Source organism: Pinus tabuliformis, chromosome 9 (assembly GCF_031772625.1).
Source record: "Pinus tabuliformis cultivar Carrire ecotype Pingquan chromosome 9, CPIR1, whole genome shotgun sequence".
Classification (NCBI taxonomy): Eukaryota; Viridiplantae; Streptophyta; class Pinopsida; order Pinales; family Pinaceae; genus Pinus; species Pinus tabuliformis.
The window spans coordinates 1,839,478,825-1,839,500,055 of record NC_142307.1 but is presented as its reverse complement, the minus strand read 5'-3'; positions in this window follow the sequence as shown (position 1 = coordinate 1,839,500,055).

Genomic DNA, 21,231 nt, shown 5'->3' with positions numbered 1-21,231 from the left:
TGGTTCCTAGGTCACATCTTCTGGAGAGGTGTATTTCCACTTGTTGAGGACTTCCTTAATCGTGTGACCCCAGAGATGTCTTTTGCAAGTATCGAGGACATGTTCTAGTTAAAGCCAAAGTGAGCCTTCCTCATCCAGTTTGGTTAGAATTGTTTGAACCCTGACATTGTTCTCCACCACATTCTTGAGGAACGCTACATGGAAGACCAAATGGATTTTTGAAGTAGGTGGTAAGTCTATTTTGTAAGCGACTGCTCCTATGCATTGAAGTATCTAATAACACCCTTAGAATTTTGGTGCTAATTTCTGGCATCCCTTTTCTTTGGTAGATGTTTCCTTATATGGTTGGAGTCATAGGAATACCTGATCCCATTCTTTAAATGAGCACTCGGAATGATGTTGGTCAACCTATTGCGTCATTCTATCTCAGCTTGATGTAGATTATTTTTTAGATGAGCAATCATGGCGACATGGTTTTGTAGGAGCTAATCAACTACCTGTACTTTAGAACATCCATGGATATAAGAAACTATTGAAGGTGGGAGTTGGCCATACACTGCCTCATATGGAGTCATCTTGGTAACCTCATGATAGTTAGTATTATACCACCATTCATCTAGAGGTATCCACTATACCCATTGATGATGCTTGTCTAAAGTGAAGCACCTCAGATAGGTCTCCAAACATTTATTGATCGCTTCTATTCGACCATTAATTTCGGGATGATAGGAGGTACTTAGTTGGAGTTGCATGCCCTATAGCTTGAAAATTTCCTACCAAATTTTTTTGGTGAAAGTGGGGTCTCGATCAAACACAACGGAAGTCAACATGCCATGTAGTTTGAATATTTGTTCCAAGAAAACTTGAGCCGCCAAATTTGGGGTAAATGGGTGTGATAAAGCGCAAAAATGAGCATATTTGGAAAGTCTATCACAACCACCATGATGACTGATTTTTTGCCTAAATTTGGGAGACTAGTGATTAAATCCATGGAAACATATGTCCAGACAGAAGCAGGGAGTGGCAATGGTTATAAAATTCTCGATAACTTGATTTTTTCCCCTTTGTTGAGTTGGCACACATCACATTCAGCTACAAAAGTAAGAATGTCATTCTTCATGCCAGTCAAAAAGAAAGAACGACATGATCATACATAAGTCTTCTGAAAGCATGAATGTCCTGCAATCGAAGATGAGTGCAACTCATCCAAGATGCAGTTTTTGAGGGTGGAGGTTGGAGATAGCACTACTCGATCCTTGTAGCAAATAATCTCATCCTTCCAAGAGTAGTTTCTTGAGGAACTAGGATCTTCTCTTAAGTTACTAATGAGTTGGGACAGAGAGGGGTGGAGGAACCATTCATTACAGGCCTCTTCAATCCAATCTGGTATGGGTAGAGAGAGTGATAGAAGGGTGCTCTCATCCTCAAATTGGTGCAATAAGGCATCGACCATTACATTTTTATGCCCATGCTATGCCCCTTCTTGTAAATTATCTCATAATCATATCCTAGCATTTTGGCAAGCCATTTATTTTGTTGTGGCGACGATAGACATTGCTATAGAAAATATTTTAGGCTATGATGGTCCATGAGGATTTGGAAACATCGCCCCAATAAGTATGGTTGTCAGGTGTCTACTACATATAAGATGGTCATCATTTCTTTGTCATAAGTAGATTGACCCAGATGTTCTTTGCCACTTAGTTGTTGACTAGTGAAATCCAATGGTCTACCTTCCTACATTAATACGACGCCAATACTTGTACTTGAAGCATCATATTCAATCACAAAAGATCTGGTGGAGTTGGGCAAGGCCAATACTAGAATGGAGCACATGGCCTATTTGAGAGCCAACAAGGCATGCAGAGTTGCGTCAGTCCAGAGAAATTATTTTTTCTTGAGGATATTAGTGAGGGGTCTAGTAATGCATCCATAATTTCAGACAAATTTGTGATAGTAGCCAGTGAGACCCAATAATCCCCTCAAACTCTTAAAAGTTTTTGGTTGGGGCCAATCTTGCATTGCCTGAATCATTTTTGGATCAACCCTCACTCCTTCATGACCCACAATGCATCCCAAATTCTCTACTTCTTCCACGCCAAAGGATCACTTAGATAATTTGACAAATAATTTATGATCTTGGAGCATATGCAATATCTAGTCTACATGTTGAAGATGTTTCTCCCAAGTTATGTTGTAGATGAGAATGTCATCAAAGAAGACCGGGACAAATTTTCTAAGATATGGTTTCAGAAGGTGGTTCATGAGGCTTTGAAAAGTGGATGGATCATTACAGAGACCAAATGGAATGGCCAAGAATTCATAATGGCCTTCAAGAGTTCAGAAGGTTTTCTTGGGAATGTCTACTTCCTTCATGCATATTTGGGATAGCTTGAGTGGAGATCTAGCTTGGTAGAGAATTTAGCACCATGTAGTTCATCAAGCAGGTCATCAACAACCAGAATAGGAAATTTTTCGTTGATAGTGAGCTTGTTAAGGGCCTGAAATGCCAGACACGTTCGCCATTCTCCATATTTATTTAGAACCATGACCACTAGAGATGAATAAGGGTTGATGTTGGGATGGATAACACTGGATTCAAGGAATTCATTGATGATTTTTTAATTTCATTCTTTTGGGCCAAAGGATATCAATATAGGCGGACATTAGGCTGTTGGGCACCCGAGACCAAAGGGATTCTATAATCATGTTCATCCCAAGAGGGTGGAATCTCTTTAGGTTTGTTAAAGACCTGCTGGTGTCGATCTAATACCTATTGCATATGAGGATAAATATGAGGATCAGCCGATTCAATGGCCTAGATGGCATTAAATTAGGTGACTACTACATGATGGCCCTTTTTTAAAAGCTGCTCTATTCAATGCGAGCTGGTGACAGGAGCACCTACCTGGAGTCCCCTGAATGTATGAATGTGGTCATTCTTCTTAAAGCTCATATATAAGTCCTGGAAATACATTGTGATAGGGCCCAATGCGCGAATCCATTCAACACCAAGGACAATGTTGCAACCACCCATTTCAATGGAAAAAATGTGGGTCTTTAGGTGGTAGTCTCCCATTCGAAGCTTAATATTTTCACAGTGGCCTTCACATTTCATGGTCCCCCCATCAGCGATAAGGACTTGGAAATTAGATACCTCTCGCATAAATAAATTAACATCTTTTGAGACTCTCTTATGGATAAAGTTATGAGTTCTTCCACTATCAATCAATACCATTACTAGTTGATGTTTAATAAAGCCTTGAATTTTGAGAGTCCGGGGTGAAGGAATTGCAGCCAAGGCATGTAGTGATATAATCGGCTCATCTAGCATAGTTATGAGATCATTGTTTGGGTCACTTTGGGTTTCACCTGCTTCTTCCTCGTGCACCTCAAGGGATGAAGCTTCATTTTCTAAGCTATTATCAGTAGCATCAATTTGAAATAATTTTGGTTCTTGCATTTATGTCTAGGCGAGGTACTTTTCATCATAGTAGTAGCAGAGTCCTTATTTCCTTCTTTTGGCCATTTTTGTCGGTGACACCTTTTGAACCTTAAGTGTTTGGGTAGAGCCTGGAGCCTGGGTGGGATGTGCCTTGGCACAAAAAATTGGATGATTAGACTAGGCATTTGAGATGACTTTCACATCTAAGGCCTTGTGGCATGTGTCCAACCAAGTAGTTGGGTGATGCATCTAGACATGGGATTGGATGGCTTCCTTTAGAGCACTAATGGAACATTCCAAGTAAAATTCATCTCCTATGTCATTAGTTCTAATGGCTAATTGTTCAAAGACTACAATGTAGTCCTTTACTGTACTTGTTTGTCAGAGCTTAGTGAGATGGCCCAAAAAATTAGATTCCCAATCAAACCGATCACGTATGGCTTTGGAGAACATGTTCCAAGTTGCTCTCCCAAGATAACATTTTTGATGCCACTGCCACCATTGTCATCTCTCTTGGTCCAAGTAAAGTTCTCCCACCTTTATTTTAGTTCCATCATCGCGGATATCATTAAGAAAGAAATATTGTTCCATTTTTGTTACCCATATTACAGGGTTAGAGCCTTCAAATTTATGCATGTCCAACTTGGGTGTTTGGTGGCTCGAAGAGTGGTAATTTCCATGAAGTGAATGTGATGGTTGGATTCTCCTTCTATGTGTGCATCAACACTAGGCTCCTCCTTACGAGACATATTTATAACATTTTCTAGTTGTGAGATCTGGGCGGAAATTTTCTCCTCTAATTCCTTGAATCTTTTCTCAAGTTTGTTGACCTTCTCAACTACCCTTTCTACAACCATAACTTGAGATCTGGTACCAAGCATACACTAGCCCCACAATTTTTTGAGCTTACTTAAGAGTAGTATGCTTGGAAAGAGGGCAAGCTCGGGAGTCTAGTAGAGTGGATCACTTAAAGCTGCATCGGGAAAAAAATTGGGACCGCCAAAAAATTTGTTGGCTTACAAGTTAATGGTACCACTGCGACCAGCTCGTCATCCTAAAGCTTATGGGCTAAGTCTCTTGCAAGCGTCTTGGGATGGCCTCAAGCTTATTTTTTTATACAACAAAGGGATTTTTACCCATCTAATCAATACTGCAGTGACCAAATTCCAGAATGCTTGATACTACCAAATATCCTGCGAAATTTAGGCCTAGACTATAGTAACAGAAACTCTAAGGTCTTCGTACTACAAAATGTGTTGCAACAATCTGATCTAGACTATGGCGGTCAAAACCCTCACTGCACAAAGAGTTTTAACAGTGTTGTGAAAACCCTGACTATTGAATCTGATTTATATGGCGGAGATATAACCCCAACTGCTAGATTTGATCTGAACAATGGCAGTCGAACCCCAACAACTAAATCTGGTCTGGAAGATAAGTTAGAGGGTGATATTCAGATAGCGGAGAGAATTATGGTCACAAATGAGTGTCAAGTGCTACATATCGCAATATATGCAGGGGTCCAACAATAGTACTCAGCTCAATCTTTCATTGCATTAACTAAGGAGGATTGACCGTACCCTTCTTTGTACTACCTGACTACCCTATTATACATGTGATTAATCTTCCCGAGTGTTGTTCTTAGTGTTCTATAGTAGCAAGATGACCGATGGCTTATCTAAAGTTAGGTTTTAGGTTATCCTAAGGGGCTTCTAATATACCCAAGGGTACCTGGAAGTGCAATCTGTGTGTGTCTCTATATAATGCACTCAAAGGGGTACTCATAGGGGTTACAAGGGAGTCCAACAAGAGTGACCACCTCTTGTAGTTCATGCATGCATGCCTCCCCAAATCTGCAGGTTTATGCACTCAACGATAGATCTCGTGGTTTAAAGACGCTAGAACACGTCTCTAGCCTAAAAAAAACTGCGAAAATTGGAGGTACGGCTGGCCCTAGAAAGATTTGATACCACTTGTTAGACTCATGACCTACGAGAATCCAGAATACAAAAATACAAAGAAATATAGCCCAAAACACATAATTATCACATGAAATGAGAAAAACTGCAAGATATTTTATTATTCAGAAGCAGATTACAATGTTCACTTGCCTCTTCAAGGGGGCAACCTCCAACAGAGAAAAGCTTAATTACAATAAGACTCGACGATCTTTCCCTTACTAACTAAGACTATTTATAGCTTAATGACATCCAAAGTCCTAACTACTAGTGGTCTCTTGCATAACATGGATTAACCACTTTATTTATTAACTATGGCACGTTTACAACTAATTGTGGTCCATTTTCTATAATGTGGGTCAATCACTTACAATTATTATTAATGCAGGCTTTATTGACTCTTTAACTAACTATGGCTCTGACTCAACCCCTTGGGCTTATTACATAAATAAAGGGGTTATGGTTGGACCCTAACACCTTTATTGGTGTTTGGGTAACTCATGATTTCTATAGTCTTTATTGCTTGACTTTGGGATTTTTCAAAGGTTGATTTGTCTTAGTTGTTGTAATTAACACCTTTCTTGCTTGATAGTTATCTTTTGTGTTTATGACAACACTAGACAGGAAAAAGTGATGTGGCACCTTCTATTTCCACATCACTTCATTGTGTTTCGCATGTTGTTTATCTCCTAACATAAAAAAAAAGTGGATCAATAGTTAAGATATAACATTGTAATCACATTATAAATTTATTATAATACACTATAGGTTAATTGAAATTTTATTTTAAATTAATATATATTGTAAAACATTTATAAAATAATGTAATATCATAACTTTGAAAAATGTTATTTTGTAAATAAGTATGTATTAAAATTATAACATAATAAATATTATATAAATTAATTTCGCAACAAATTGTAACATATAACATAAACAAAACTAAGAATTTCTTTGTATTATATGAAACACAACAATAAAAATGACATGAATAAGGTCAAGAAAGTAGCATAAGATAATAAAGGAATTATGGTCCTAATGATGAACCACACTTGTTGGTTCAAAACACGCTCGCCAAAAATTTCTCTTATGTGATTTCTACCGAAAGATTTTGCTTAATTCTATATATATATATATATATATATATATATATAACATGAAACCAATAAGGTCAAAAAGGTAGTGTAAGATAATAAAAGAACTTTATATATATAACCCACTATAACATGCCAATGCAAGAGCAACCAAAACATCAACATAAAATAAATATTATAAATGTAATATTAATGCACATAAACAAAACTAACAATTTCTTTGTATTATATGAAACACAACCATACAAATGACACGAATAAGGTCAAGAATCTAAGGCAAGATAAACAAAACTAATAATTTCTTTATATTATATGAAACACAACCATACAAATGACACGAATAAGGTCAAAATGGTAAGGCAAGATAATATAATGATATGAATAAGATATTCGAATAATAAAAAGCCTTTTAGAAAAGCTTTATATATATACGAAAAATGAATAAAGTGTTTTTTGGACTCTTAGTTTGTCCGGTGATGTTATATGAGTGTGAATTGTGGGCTAGCAGCACCCCTATCTTAAAATAGAAACAAATTGAGAAAATCCAAAAACACTTGATCATGACCAAGTTCAAAATAAAAAATTCAGTACCTTATGAGATAATGTTGAGTGAAGTAGGAGCAACTCTCATCGAAGCAATTGCTATGGTGCAGCTCATAAGATATCTAAAAATAATTGAGCAAATAAGGGTAGGTAGATGGCCTAATGTTATCTTCAATGAAGGCATGAGTGAAAGAAAGAAAACATGGATGAAACAAAACTACACATGGATGCAAAAATGGAATATCTACCTCAATGTCTATCCCAGAAATAGCAAGGAGCTAAAGGAATTTGTTATGGAGAAGTTTCGTAAAAAGGTATGGGGAAAAGAGTTGGGTAGAAAGAAGAAGTACTACATTGAGGAATTCAACCCTACGTTTGATCTACAAAAAAAAGAGTTCATTGGAGCTAGCATTCCGTGGAGGGCAAAGGTTCTTATTGCTCAATTAAGAACCAACTCGCATCAACTTCGGTGGAAAAGACAAGACGGTGGAAAAGGCCTAAACATGAAAATATCATTTCATTTCATATATAACCTGTCCTTTTAACGAGGGGATTGTTAGAAAATTGAACCAACTCATCATCAATTTGAATCAAAAACAAAAAAAAAAACAAAAACAAAAAACAAAAAAACAAAAAACAAAAAAACAAAAAACAAAAAACAAAACAAAAAACAAAACAAAAAAACAAAACAAAAAAAACAAAAAAAAAAACAAAAAAAAACAAAAAAAAACAAAAAAACAAAAAAAAACAAAAAACAAAAAACAAAAAAACAAAAAAAAAACCAAAACAAAACAAAACAAAACAAAAAACCTTAAAATATTATTTCATTTCATATGTAACCCACCCTAACATACATTTCATTCCATATATAACCCACCATAACATACCAAGGCAAGAGCAACTAAAACCCACCGCAACACCATTATCCAAAGAAACCAAAATCCAACTAAACAATGATACTTTCGAAATAAACTCAAACCAAACACATATACAAAAACCAAACTGTTAGATTCGCTGGTGATGTGGGATAATTCCATAAAGTAAGAAACAAAATTAATCGGAATTCATTCACGTTGATTCATAAGTCAAGGTAGTAGATACCATTACAACATCATGACCTCTTAATCAAGAGGGATACGCCAGATCATGCAGAGAATAGGCAGCTCGGTATCAAATCATAATGAATGGGATATAAAAAAATTAATATGCCAATTCCATTAGATCTCTCCCTTGTTTCGTAAATCTATTTAACACACGGTTGTACTATTATTTCTTCCTTGATTCAAGGATCAAAAATATGCTTTTGTTAAACCATTTATAATTATCGGTTATGTGGGCAAAGCAAAGTAGATGAAGAGATGTTATGCTGGGTAATGGGGCTAGAATGACTACAAGGTATGTTTTATTGACATCTCTGGTGGTGCATACTTAGTGGGCTCTACTATCTCAAAGGACAACGCTTATCAATTTGGGAAGGTGGTTTTAGGATACGACTTTGTATTGTGCTCCGTTTTGTTAAACACATTGTTGAGCACCAGTATTGCAGCAATAATGCTGCAACTCTTGGGCTGCCTACTTTAGTCTTATCAACCCGATAGTTCGTAACAAACTTGGAAGCGTTGGTGTTGTATACACAAGTACTAGTTCTCACTGCAGGTTGTCATTTGGTCAGTCGGCACAAGATCACTAGGAGCTTAGGCCAACTTCTATGGATTCTAGAAGAAGCTCTATATGTGATGAAGGAGAGAAATATTACTCTACAGATGCTACTCTAACTGCAGAAAGGAGAAATACTGAAATGTAAAGCAAACCTAGTTAACCCTAGTTAACCAACTAACCCTACTTTTGTAGAAAGCACTATGAAAACCATGAAAGGAATTTCATTACATACTCAAGGAAGTAAACAACATCTAACTAAGCTATTTCTGGAAGTAAATAAGAAAAAAACATCATTTTGGATTTTTAAGTATTTTTATGTGAATTTGACATGCATGTAATTTATTGTGTGTGAATGTGGCAGCGAATAGGTGGCGTTGGAGGGTGGTTTTGGGACTTGAGAGGATGTAGGATGGTGTGGATGGATCCTAGGAGGTCTCAGGTGGCCTTCTGGAGGCTTTTCCCACACTCAACCTTCAAAAGAAATCCTACAGGAAAATCTACAGGAGGACACAAGAAATCTACAGGAGAAAAACAGGGAACTACAGGAGGCCTACAGGAGGAGGCCGAGAGAAGTTTTCACTATTTTTAAGGTGTGAGAGAGGGTGGAAAAGGTAGATGAAGGGTGGAATGAGGTGTTAAGGTACCTAGGGTCTACCATGGATCATCAGGAGAAAGAAAGATGATTGGATTTGCTCAAGGAGAGAGGAAGAAGTTCTATGGAAAATGCAGGAAACTAAGGCAGAATTGAGGGGAGACTTGGGCAACCTGTAGGGCATGGATCAGATGGAGGATGGGATGGCTGATAGGTTGGCCTATTGCTAGAATATACCTACTGCATAACAAAACTGACAGTCAACCAAGGAAATCAAGCGAGAAATGAAATGAGTGCATCTAGGAAAACAGAGTTTTGTATCAAAATAGTCTAAACTATGATCTATGGAAGGAAATGCTGAGAAATGTTGCAAGAAAGGAAAGCATGAAAGAAGACTATTGTAAATAAAGAAGTGAGCATGATGAAGAAGTTCTGAAGCAAAGAAAAACTAGACTATTAACCACTAAAAAGTTGCAAACACTAGAAGTCCTATGAATGAGGAAAATCTGTGTTTTTGGGGCAGCAAGAGGGTCTTTGCCTCAAATCATGGTCCCAAAGGGAGGAAGAGAGGCCAAGGAACTATTGCTAGCCCTTTTAATATATTCTTTATCACTGCTTAACCTATTATAGAAAGCATAAATGGAAGCAAACTACTGAATCATCAAAAGAAACCTATTCCTAACCATAAAAGAAATACATCTAACAGCAACCTAATCTACAAACTGGAATAAAAAATTCAAATACAAGTAAATAGGAGCTTGGATGCTTGGATTGGGCCCTAACCCAAGAGCTTCAGCCCTCTGAGGTAACTTAGTGCTAGCTCAAAAAGGATTCCATCTTTATTTCCAAAACAATAGCAAGATTACATGAACTGTCACAAAACAATAAGCTCGAAGTTGAGCAGAGTTTACATAAGCAAAAATACAAAAAAAATCTGACCCTAGTGAGGCCCTAGGCCTCTCTACTTATACAAATGAAGCTACCAATAGCTTCCTTAAAATCAGGGAGGCTTGGCTCCCAAAACTCGAGATAATCATCAGTCATCCTCCACTTGCTCGGCTTCCTTCTAGTGCATGATTTTGCTACTTGTACTCCGAGCTGAATGGAGGGGAATTCGAAGTGAGAAGTAATAAATGAGGGGGATTCCCTCCTATAATTCCTCTCCTTTGTCCACTTCGAGTTATTTCTGCCATTTGTCCACTGGATCCTTGACTTTGACCTCAAATTCATCAATAATTTGCATTCAACACATGGTAGACCACATGGCATCATAACTAACTCAACTCACTCCATAAGCATAAATATAATCAGAAAATCATACAATAAGCTAAGAGAATGGTTGATATGACTAGGTTAGGAGGTAAAATGAGCCCATATAATTACCCATTTATGAGGCTCATCATCACCCTCCTACTGAAAGTGTTGCTCATCCTCTAAGCAGCTTAGTCCATCTCCTCATCTTTTATGGCCGTGGTGGCCTCCCTAGCATCCCAAGTGTCTGATGTGGTCTCCTCTTCCTTTTCATATAATCCTGCCTTCATTTCTATCTCTTCCCACTGCTCCTCCTCTTCTTCTTCTCTTCTGCCTTCCAGCATGCCTAACAGCAGTCAGGGACTCAATTTGAGGCCAATCCAATTGACCTTCAGCCTCTGCATGGAGTGCTTATACATTGGCACTCTTCTTAATGCCTCCCTCATCCTCATGGGGAATGATATTCCCTGATCTACAGACTGTGTGGTAATGTGTTCCATCTCCTCATGCATGCATGCACATATCCATCCCCAAGTAGCCTTTGCATATCCTCAAAGTGTGCAATGGCTTGCGACTGATCACTTATATATCTAGGGGCAATATGAGGATTATTGGCAAGCAGGTTGTGTGTGCTAATGAGTGCCATGGGATCTGATGGCTTAGCTCTTATCATTAATGGCTCATTCTGCTCTTTTATCATCAATCTTTTTATTTCTGCTGCCCTCAACTCTTTATGGTTCATCCATGAGGCCATGGCCATTAGTTGCAAGTCCCCTAGCCTAGCATTGGGGTCCCACACATTCATGTCTGTGAGGGTCATGTTATGTAGGTATAATTTGTCCATCTTTACCTTATCCTCTGATGTGCTTTGCTCACACAGGTCCATAAACTGCCTGCAATCTTGGAAAGGCATTGTGCCTCTTTGTGCCAAAGTCTTTATCTAAAATTATAACCAATGGTCCTTGAGATACAGGCCATAGGATTTTGCTGGTGTTGTACATTGCAATGCCTCCATGGATAAGTTGGCCATGCATGCCAGATGGGTCTCTTTCTCTTATAGCCGCCTCCTTAGCAATTCATTTTCAGTTTCAAGGTGGCTTCTTGTAATTTATTTCGTGTGTCTGATAGCACTCAACTCTCTGCCCATTTCTCTGAGTTTGTTCTCCATATGGCCAATATCCTCAACTCCTTTGGATTTGGCTATTTGCATCCACCTATGTGTTCTTATTCTCTCTTTCTCTAATTCAAAGAATAGTGGAATTGCAAATTTTTGTGGAATTATCCTTCCTCCCTCAAGTAGATTGTAGTAGGAGGCAAGACTAGGCTAGGGATTAGGTTCTTGTAGCTTTGTTTCTTCCTCCTTTACCTATGGCTGTCCTTCCATTTCTTTCTCAAGCTTTTGGGTCTCCTATAGTTTTGACAGTGTCTCCTGTAGAACTGTCTGAGCCTCTTGTAGGACTGTTTTTGGGTCCTGTAGTTCTACCTTTTCTTTCCATGTGGGAGATCTAGGAGTCCCTCTTTCATATGTGATAGGTTCCTTGGAAGGGGATTCTTTTCCTTGGGCAGACGGTGAATCTTCAATTGTAATTGGCACTTTTGAAGAGTGCTGAGGTTTCCCTGTTTTGATTCTTTTTCTCTTCCTAGCCTTGAAATACATGGAGGCCTGCCTTTTCCTTTTTTGTTTTGGCTTGATTGGTGTACTAAGGGTAGTGAGGGTAGTTTCTGCCTCTCTTTCCAAAGTCTCAGCAGACACTTCTCCTTATTCTGTCTTTTCTACCTCTTTCTCTCCTCCTTCTATCTCTTTTTCTGTCTTTGTTTGCTCTGTTTCTTCAGCTTTCTCCTCCTCTATCTTAGTTTCTTCCTCCTTCCTTCCTTGTTCTGCTAAGTCACCAGTGGCTTCATCTTCTCCTTGCTGCTCTTCCTCCTCATTGCCAATAGCACTGATATCATAGGTTAGGGCTTTTATGTCATCCTCAGCCGTCATGTTTTGAAAGACTTCCCATGTTATAGGGAGTGTAAATGTATGGAGGGCTTATTCCACTAGGATTTTGATTAACCCATGGTGAGCTAGCTATTCTGAGTTCCCTACTTTTACTTTAGTGCTAGAGTCAATGAGGGACTACAGGAGGAAGTAGGGGATTCTAAGCTTCTGAGGTGCTGGAATGTCCATTCCATACCTTAATTCATGAAGGATTCTAAAGTGATAACCATAGACAATGTTGTACCTCCCCTCACAAGAAATATACTTGATTATTTGGTAGCTAACCTCATCCCAAGGATATGGTATGCTAGCCCTTCTAATGCCATTTTTATCCTCTACAGGGGTTTCATTGTTTTGGAAAAAGTTTTTCTTGGCAGCCTGGCCAATTGGTTTCTCATCCTTACTCCAAGGCATCCCAAGAGGAAGGGTAGTGACCCTACTGATAAATTCAGGAGTTATCTCCATGGAAATACCTCTAAAGGTGACAGTGGCATGTGTTCTAGTGTGAGGGACCAAAGAGTGGGCAAATTCTTGGGAAATTTCCTCATCAAACCCTCGGAATTTCTTTAAAAAGTTCATCCAAGTTGCTCTTGTGAATATTTCCACTACTTGGGGATGTGCATGGATATTGGAGGAGTTGGTGGGCTCCTTCCTCATAAATCCTCCTATCATTTTGTTTATACTCCTTTGGGAAACCAAATGTGGAGATGGAGACAAAAATTTTTGGAGAAAAACAGAGAAACAGAGGAGACTATGTTTTTTTTTTTTTTTTTTTTTTTTTTTTTTTTTTTAAAAGCAGAATTTTTTTATGTATTTCCTCCTCCTAAAGGCTTTAATTCCTCCTCAAATTTAAACCACTGCTTGCATATATTGATATTCAATGGGGGAATTTATGGAACCTACCGCCTCAGACCGAAAATCGTGCTAAAGCCCGTGTTTTCTCCCTTCAAAACAACTCACTACCCCTCCTATAGAAGACTGTTGTCCCTCCTGTAGAATTCCTGTAGGTGCTCTTGTAGAACCTGTAAGTTCTCCTGTAGAAAATGCTGAGAGCAAGAATATGGGAGAGATCAATGGATAACAATGGTTACGAGGCTATGGGGGCACGAGGAGACTGTTGTAGCTAAGTTTCGAGGAGAGAATGAAGGAAAAGGTGGTGAGAGTGCTCGGGGAGGAGTACTTATTGCCCTTTATGGATATTTGAGGTGATGGAGGGTGAGCTGGAAAAGTATAAGTTGGCCATATTTGGACCGTTGGTCCCCACCAGCCTTTTCGTCATGGCCCTTCCTTGTAATCATCCCTCATGATTGCATCAGAGTTCACACTTCCTTCACTACCTGTCATTGACATCTTTCTTGAGTTAACTGTCCGTATGTGTGGGTGACATCTTCGGATGAGTGGAGTCAACTAGATGAAGGTGGTCAAGTTAACTAGCCACCTTTCCCTCATTCAACCTCAACCATCTCATTGATTTTGCATGCCTTCTAATTACACAAATGCAAATAGAGGAGCGAGTTAGTTACTTACCTGAGATCCGAATGTATTTGCTGTGAGGTGTTGTGGCTCTCTCTCCCTGCTGCATGCCTTTGTTTTTTTTTATGCATGCTATCTGCTTGTTGATGTGTGGCTGTGTCTTGTGCAGGTTTTTCTCTAGCTGGATCTTAGCTTCAGTTGTCTTCTTCAACCTTCATGTTTGCACTCTCTTGCTGCTGATGCTGGATTTTAATGGGATAAGCTGCTATAGGAATTCCTACAGGAGCTCCTGTAGCTGCTTCTCCCCTTGAAACTTCAGCTTCTTTCTATGCTTGGAGTTATGAGGATGATGCCAGAGATGTAGATAGAGACAGAGAGGTAATAGGTAGGCTTCATGTGAGGTGGATGGTGTTGTTTCCTCTCTTATTTTTTTGTGTTTTTTTCTATTCTTGAAAAACTATTTTTTTTGTGTTTTTCTTAGACATGAAGAAGAATGATGCTTGGTGTGATGCAGGCTCGAAAATGATGGAAAGGAGGTTTGAAGACTGTAGGAGAGTTTATAGGTTTTTTATGAAGCTTCCCTGTCCCTAAAACTTCCTTTTATACACATTTCTGGCTCTCTGTAATTCCTACAGGAGCCTCCTGTAGAAAACACAGTTTTCGAAAAAGAAGCACAGTGAGGTGAAAGAAATGTCAAGAATGATGGAGAAAGGTGTGGGAAGGTAAGATAGGTGCTGGTGTTGGCTTCAGGGCTCCCTTAGCACCTTCTGCTACTTCCTGTAGTCCTCCTGCAAATTTGCAATACAAATGAAAATTCATTTTTATTTTTCTCGTTTTTCATTTTTTTTTTGAAAACAACTAGAGTGCCTCAGGGAGGTTTTCACCCTAATTGCCTACCCTGGGCGCCTCCAAGGGAGGTTTTCACCCAAGGATCTTATTTTTCTCTTTTTTCTGACATCACTGGGCTGCCTCAGAACATATTTTCAACCCAATGATGGGACTCAAGCGCCTCATGGAGGTTTTCACTTGAGTCTTGTTGAAGCCCCGAAAATCGGGTCGACAACAAGGAGGATACCCGCCCGGTCTGGACCTTGGTTGGCAGCTCCTTATCCGTTTGGTATAGCAGGTCCATCTGGGGATAATGGGACCAGTTTCCCAATCTATGGGTGTGTGTGTGTAGAATTGGATGTTGCTGATCTAACAATTCCTATCTAAGCTATTCTAATTCAAACCTTAATCTGACTCTATGCTATTGTAATCTAATAAAAACAGCACATCTAATCTATGCTAACCTGGGATGTAATTTTTCTATTATGCGATCTAAAGATATTTCAAATAACAACTGGTAATAAAGATCATTCAGCGATTATAAGAAAGGAAATCAATTAAGATGAACTATTTTGCATAAAAAGTTAGGCAAAACAGTTTTGAACACCATATCGCATAATAAGTTATTCATACATTAAACATAAATAAATAGCTACCACCGTACAAAAGTGCCAAATGGTAACTCAAGCATTCTTGCAATAACATATAAACAACTAAAAACTGTATATCACTTTAACATATAAGCAGAAATGGTCAAGAGATAAAAGTACCATTTATGATTGGCCCTACTCATAAGCTTCAAGTAATAATGATTTATCTCTCCTTGCTCTAACATCTACTAAGAGTACAGAAGTGCAACATCAGTAGCAGATATCAAATGCAAACATCAACAAATCTTGATCCATTCATTCACCAAAACCTCCTCTGAGGGTGCAAAAGTGCATGTTCTGAGGACAAGTTTTTGATAAATTTCTGGACCCTTCTCTAAATGCATGAGAAGGGTTTAAATACTACTAACTAAGTAACTTAATTACACATATTCAGGATACGGTTTAAATGACCGCCCTTTTTCTAAGCAAAATTATTTCTAAAAATTAAATCTAATATCTAACTATTTCTGCATTTGCTCCTTAATGTTGCAAGCATTCAATATTTGCCTGGGTAGAGTCGGATGACTGTCTTCTGCTTTTAGTTGAGCTAAGCAAACAGAAATGGCAAGAGCTGGCACCATCTTTTCAGCAAAATAGAAGATATACTTTGAAAATGATTCTCTGGCTATGTGGATTTACTGTGTATGCTCAGTAATAACCCAAATTCCACTTGGTTAACCCTCACATTGCCTCTGCCTTTGCTTTCTTGCATTTTCCAGGCTTATGAGTGACTGAGCAGTTAGGGACTTTGCTTTTTGAGCAATTTTCTCAACCTCCGTTCTTTGATACGGGCCTTTCTGGTGCGTTTTTCGCCTTTAGTGCCTTTTCCTTCATCGGGTATAAGCTTCAAAATTTTGTAAACATACTGCTTTCGTGAGCTTCTAACTTTGAATGTTAAATTGCTTGTATATCAGCATTATTCAACTACTCATTCAACCATGGCTCTGACTAACAGATCTGCAATGGATAGCTCAGCAACGCTCTGGAATTTGCGGCTTTGTTGCATGCGGTATCCGTTCATGAGGGTATCTCTTCTCTGCTTCCAAGCTTTTGGAGCTCTACCCTTTTCCTTAATCGCTCCCTGCACATTGCTTCATGTTGTTTCTGTTTTTCATTCCTGCAGTTCACACATAAGGAGAGAGTAATGATAATAAAAATTGACAAGAAAGCTCTAAGCTCTACGAATGTACAAAATCATGCCACCTGACGTGAACTAACTTTCCGAAAAACACAAAACTGTCTTTCATTAATACTTGGCATACATTCATTAATTTTCTTTAAAGCGCGTATCCAATTTTTGGTTTATGGACAGCTTTTCTTGAATGTTGAGCCGGGGAAAATTTGCGATGGACAATTTCTGCGATTCGTATCGCAGCATCGCATCATCACGTTATCGCATTTTCATCAAGATGTGTTATCGCAGGGTTGCCCGATCACGTTTATCGCAGAATCGCAGATTGCTGTATCGCGCGATCGCAAGATCGCCGATCGCAGTATCGCGTTATCGCAAGATTGCAGATTTGTTATAATCGTTAAATGGTTATGTGTTTTTTATGCGATATTGCGATATGCAATGTCGCATATCAGCCATCGGTGATTTTTTAAGGTTTTTGAATATGAGTGTTTCTTAATGCATGCGATGCGATGGATTTCGCGTTGCACTTTCGCAGTTTATCGTTTTACTCATAAGGAAATGTCCTATCTTCTTCGCGCGATGCGATGTTTTCTTAAGGAGTATAATACATAAGTCTTAATTGAATTTTTTGAATTTTTTACTAAGGGTCCCCACTTACCTAGTGTTATTGCTAATACTAAATAAGGAGGGGGGTTGTTGGTGGCCACAACAATTGGTGATTCACTTGGAAGAACCAATTATCTCTGTTTTTTCTATTGAATTTTTCAGACTTCCAAAACAGAAAATTTTTCAGAAAATTAAACTTTGTTATGGAAAGATAGAGTACATTATGCTTTAAACTGTCAATGATATTTTGTTTCAACCTCTTTCTATTTTAATTATTTGCTTCCTCAGGCTAGTCCTTGTATTTACATCAGCCATTATCTGGTCTTGTAAAGATAAAATAAAGTCTCCTCTGTAAACCAGTTTTAAATATGCTCATTTGTCGTAGGTAGAACCTCTGCTGCCAGCAGGCGTTTATAGCCTTGACAGGGTTACCTGTTACCCAGCAATTATCCTGTATCCTACTGAAGGTGACCTACAACTTTCAAAGAAAAATCCATATTCACACTTATTGCTTTGATTTTCTTTTTTATTCTTAAAGAACAATGTCTTGGTTTGGTAGCCAAATTATGACACACTCGCTCACTTGATTCATAACTTTGCTGAACAAGCTGGCTCGTGATGAGACCCCTTGTCTTTTGATTGCAACAATCTTGATTCATTGCCCTGTTGTGGTAGACAGTATTGGCAAAGTCAGCAAGTTATAATATATGTGATCATGATAAGCCGGCTCGTGATGAGACCTCTTATTCTTCAAGATATAGTGTATCTTTGGATTATCCCTCTGAAAGCTCCAATTTTCCTTAGCAGGGAGGAAGTCATTGTTTCCTTAAGATAGCTCTGGACGACAATCATAGAGTTTTTTGGAAACAGCTGTTCTACAGAGAATCTTCATTTTGTTATTGATACCTTTCATTGTGCTGATATAAAACAATTTCTTCACTAAAGGTTGCTTTCATCAAATTCTTTGAAGTTGAAACTAATATCATATCTAGGCTAAAGTTTTTAACTGTATCTGTCAATAATAAAGATCAACTTTCCAAAATATTTGCTATTTATACAAGCGAAAAGCTCAAAATCTGAAATAGAATTGGTGTCTTTTTCGTAAATACCTAATGTAACCATTCACAACTGGTTTTATTATAAAAAGAAAAACTATTCTACAAAAATAGAAGAATAATCTTCTATGGAAAATATTTCTTGAGAATTTGTCCATTAACAGGCAAAGGATCCCTTTTACCTACTAAATCCTGTAACACAAATGTTGATGGACCTATGACTTCGACAATCTGAAAAGGACCAAGCCACATCCTTTGAAATTTTGTATGTTTGCCCTTTTCTTCATGAGCCTTGTCCCACTTTAAAACTAAATCTCCCATCTGAAAATCTTTTCTGGTCATTATGTTTGAATCAAAAGAGGATTTTACTAGTGCTTGATGATGAGCATGCGTTTTCTTAGCTTGTTCTCGTTGTTCTTCTAATTTAGTTATTTTTATTTGTCTTAGCTGTAAGGAGGAAGTGGGTACTTCATCAATGTATTTTACTAAAGACAAAGAGGGAATGGCTAAGTGAGTCGGAAGAACTACTTCTTTCCCATAAACTAAATTAAAGGGAGAAGTGCCAATTGAAGCTTTTTGCGTTATCCTATCTGCCCATAAAGCATATACCAAAGCTTTGTGCCAATTCTTTTGATTCTGGTCAACTGTTCTTTTAATAATCCTGATTAGGTTTTTATTTGTTGACTCAGCTAACCCATTACCTTGCGGATAGTAATTGGCTGAATATTTAAGTTTGAATCCTCTTTTAAGTGCAAATTCATTCATTGCATTTCCAGAAAAGTATGATGCATTATCAAACATTAAAGCAGATGGAAATCCAAACCTAGTGATTATAAATTGATCTATGAACTCAATAATATTTTCAGAATTAGCTGTCTTGAGCGGAACTACTTCTACCCATTTAGTAAAATAATCTGTTGCCGTGAGGATGTATCTATGCTGCTTAGAAGAGTGAGGAATGATCTCACCTATTATGTCCAAGCCCCACTGACTGAAAGGTTGCTCGATGTTTACCGGCTGTAGTGGCAGGGACGGCTTCTTTTGTCTTCCAGCAGTAGTTTGGCAGACTTGACATCTTCTCACGTAACTGTGTGAGTCTTTGAACAGCGTGGGCCAGTAATATCCTGCGCGTAAGATTTTATGTGCAGTAGCATCTCTAGCATAGTGTCCGCCTGCTGGCCCATCGTGGAGTTCCTGCAAAACTTTTTCAGCTTCAGCTTTCTCAAGACACCTAAGAAGAATAGAATCATAATTTTTTCTAAAAAGAATATCATTTATGAGCTGATATTGTTTAGCTTTCAATCTTAGAGCTCTTTTCTTAGTATGATCAAGGTGTGAAGGAGCATACCCGTTCTTAAGATAATAAATGACATCAGCATATAATGATTCTGCATCGTTTAGGCTTACCTCACACATTTGTACCTCTTCAGATGGAATTTCAGAAATTTGCGATGCTCCAGCCAGCATTTTGCAGAAGCCTTGACCTCTTACAATGTTTGCTGGTTTGATCTCAAGGTCGTATTCCTATAAGGCAGTAACCCAATTGGCCCTTTTCTCACCCACATCCTTCTGTACTAGAAGATTCCTTACCACTGGAAACGGTACTATGATCTTAGTATGGGTTTTAAGTAGGAAAGGTCTGAAGTATTTGACCGCTTTGAAAACAGCATAAGCCTGTTTCTTCACATATAAATAATTGAGTTCAGCACCATGTAAATTTGAACTAAAAAACGCAATTGGAGCTTCCGCTTTTTCTTGATTCGCTTGAGTTAGAATCGCAGCATATGATTTATCTGACGCAAATGTGTATAAAATAAAAGATTCTGAAAAATTAGGGGTTGCTAAAGATGGAGCATTAATAATAGCTTGCTTGATCAAGTTGAATGCTTCATGTTCATCTTGACCCTATTTAAAATTTGAATTCTTTTTAATCATGTTTTGCAAAGGAGACACGATTCGCGAAAAATCTGGAACGAATCTCTTTACAAAATTGATTTGACCAAGGAAAGATTGCATGGCTTTTTTGTTATGAGGTAGGGATATTTCAAAAATTTCTTTGATTCTGTCGGGATCAATGTGAATACTGGATTTTGACACTATGAATCCTAGAATTTTCCCTTCACTTAGCGCGAAAAAAGATTTCTTTGGGTTAAGTGAAATTCCATACCTTAAACACCGTTAAAAGATTTGTTTCAAGTCTTTGAGATGGTCGCTTCACTTCTTGGAGTACATTGTTATATCATCCAAATAAATTACTACAGATTTATTGACTAAACCTTTGAATGCGATGTCCATGGCTCTCTGAAATGTAGCACCAGCATTAATCAAACCAAATGGCATCTTCCGATATGCGTATGTGCCCCATTTAGTTCTGAATGTGGTTTTCAGCTGATCATCGGGATGTACCAACACTTGATTGTATCCTGAAAATCCATCCAAGAAAGACATTAATTCTGAGCCCGCCACTGCCTGCAGTATCTACTCCATAGGTGGAAGAGGAAAATTGTCTTTTTGACAGGTTTTGTTAAGGTTCCGAAAGTCAATGCAAATCCTAATATCTCCATTTTTCTTTCTAACAAGTACCATATTGGAGACCCATTTGGAATGTCTGATGGGAAAGATTATCCTGGCTTTCAGTAACTTGTTGAGCTCAGTTTTTATCTGATTTTCTAAATTGGGGTGGACCTTTCTCAGCTTTTGTTGGACAGGTTTTTCGTTATTGATCATGGGAATAGTATGCTGAATGATAGAAGTGTCGTATGTTTTCAGCTCATCATAATTCCAGGCAAAAACATTTTTATATTGTCTCAAAAGACGAATATACGCTAGTTTCTCTTCAGGGCTAGGCCGAGGCCTCGATTAATGTTTTGTGGTTTAGTATCGGTCCCTAGGTTTACTAATTCGTAGTTCAAGGTTGAACTGTAGAGTTTTGAATTGGTAGACCTCTTAAACCAATCTTTC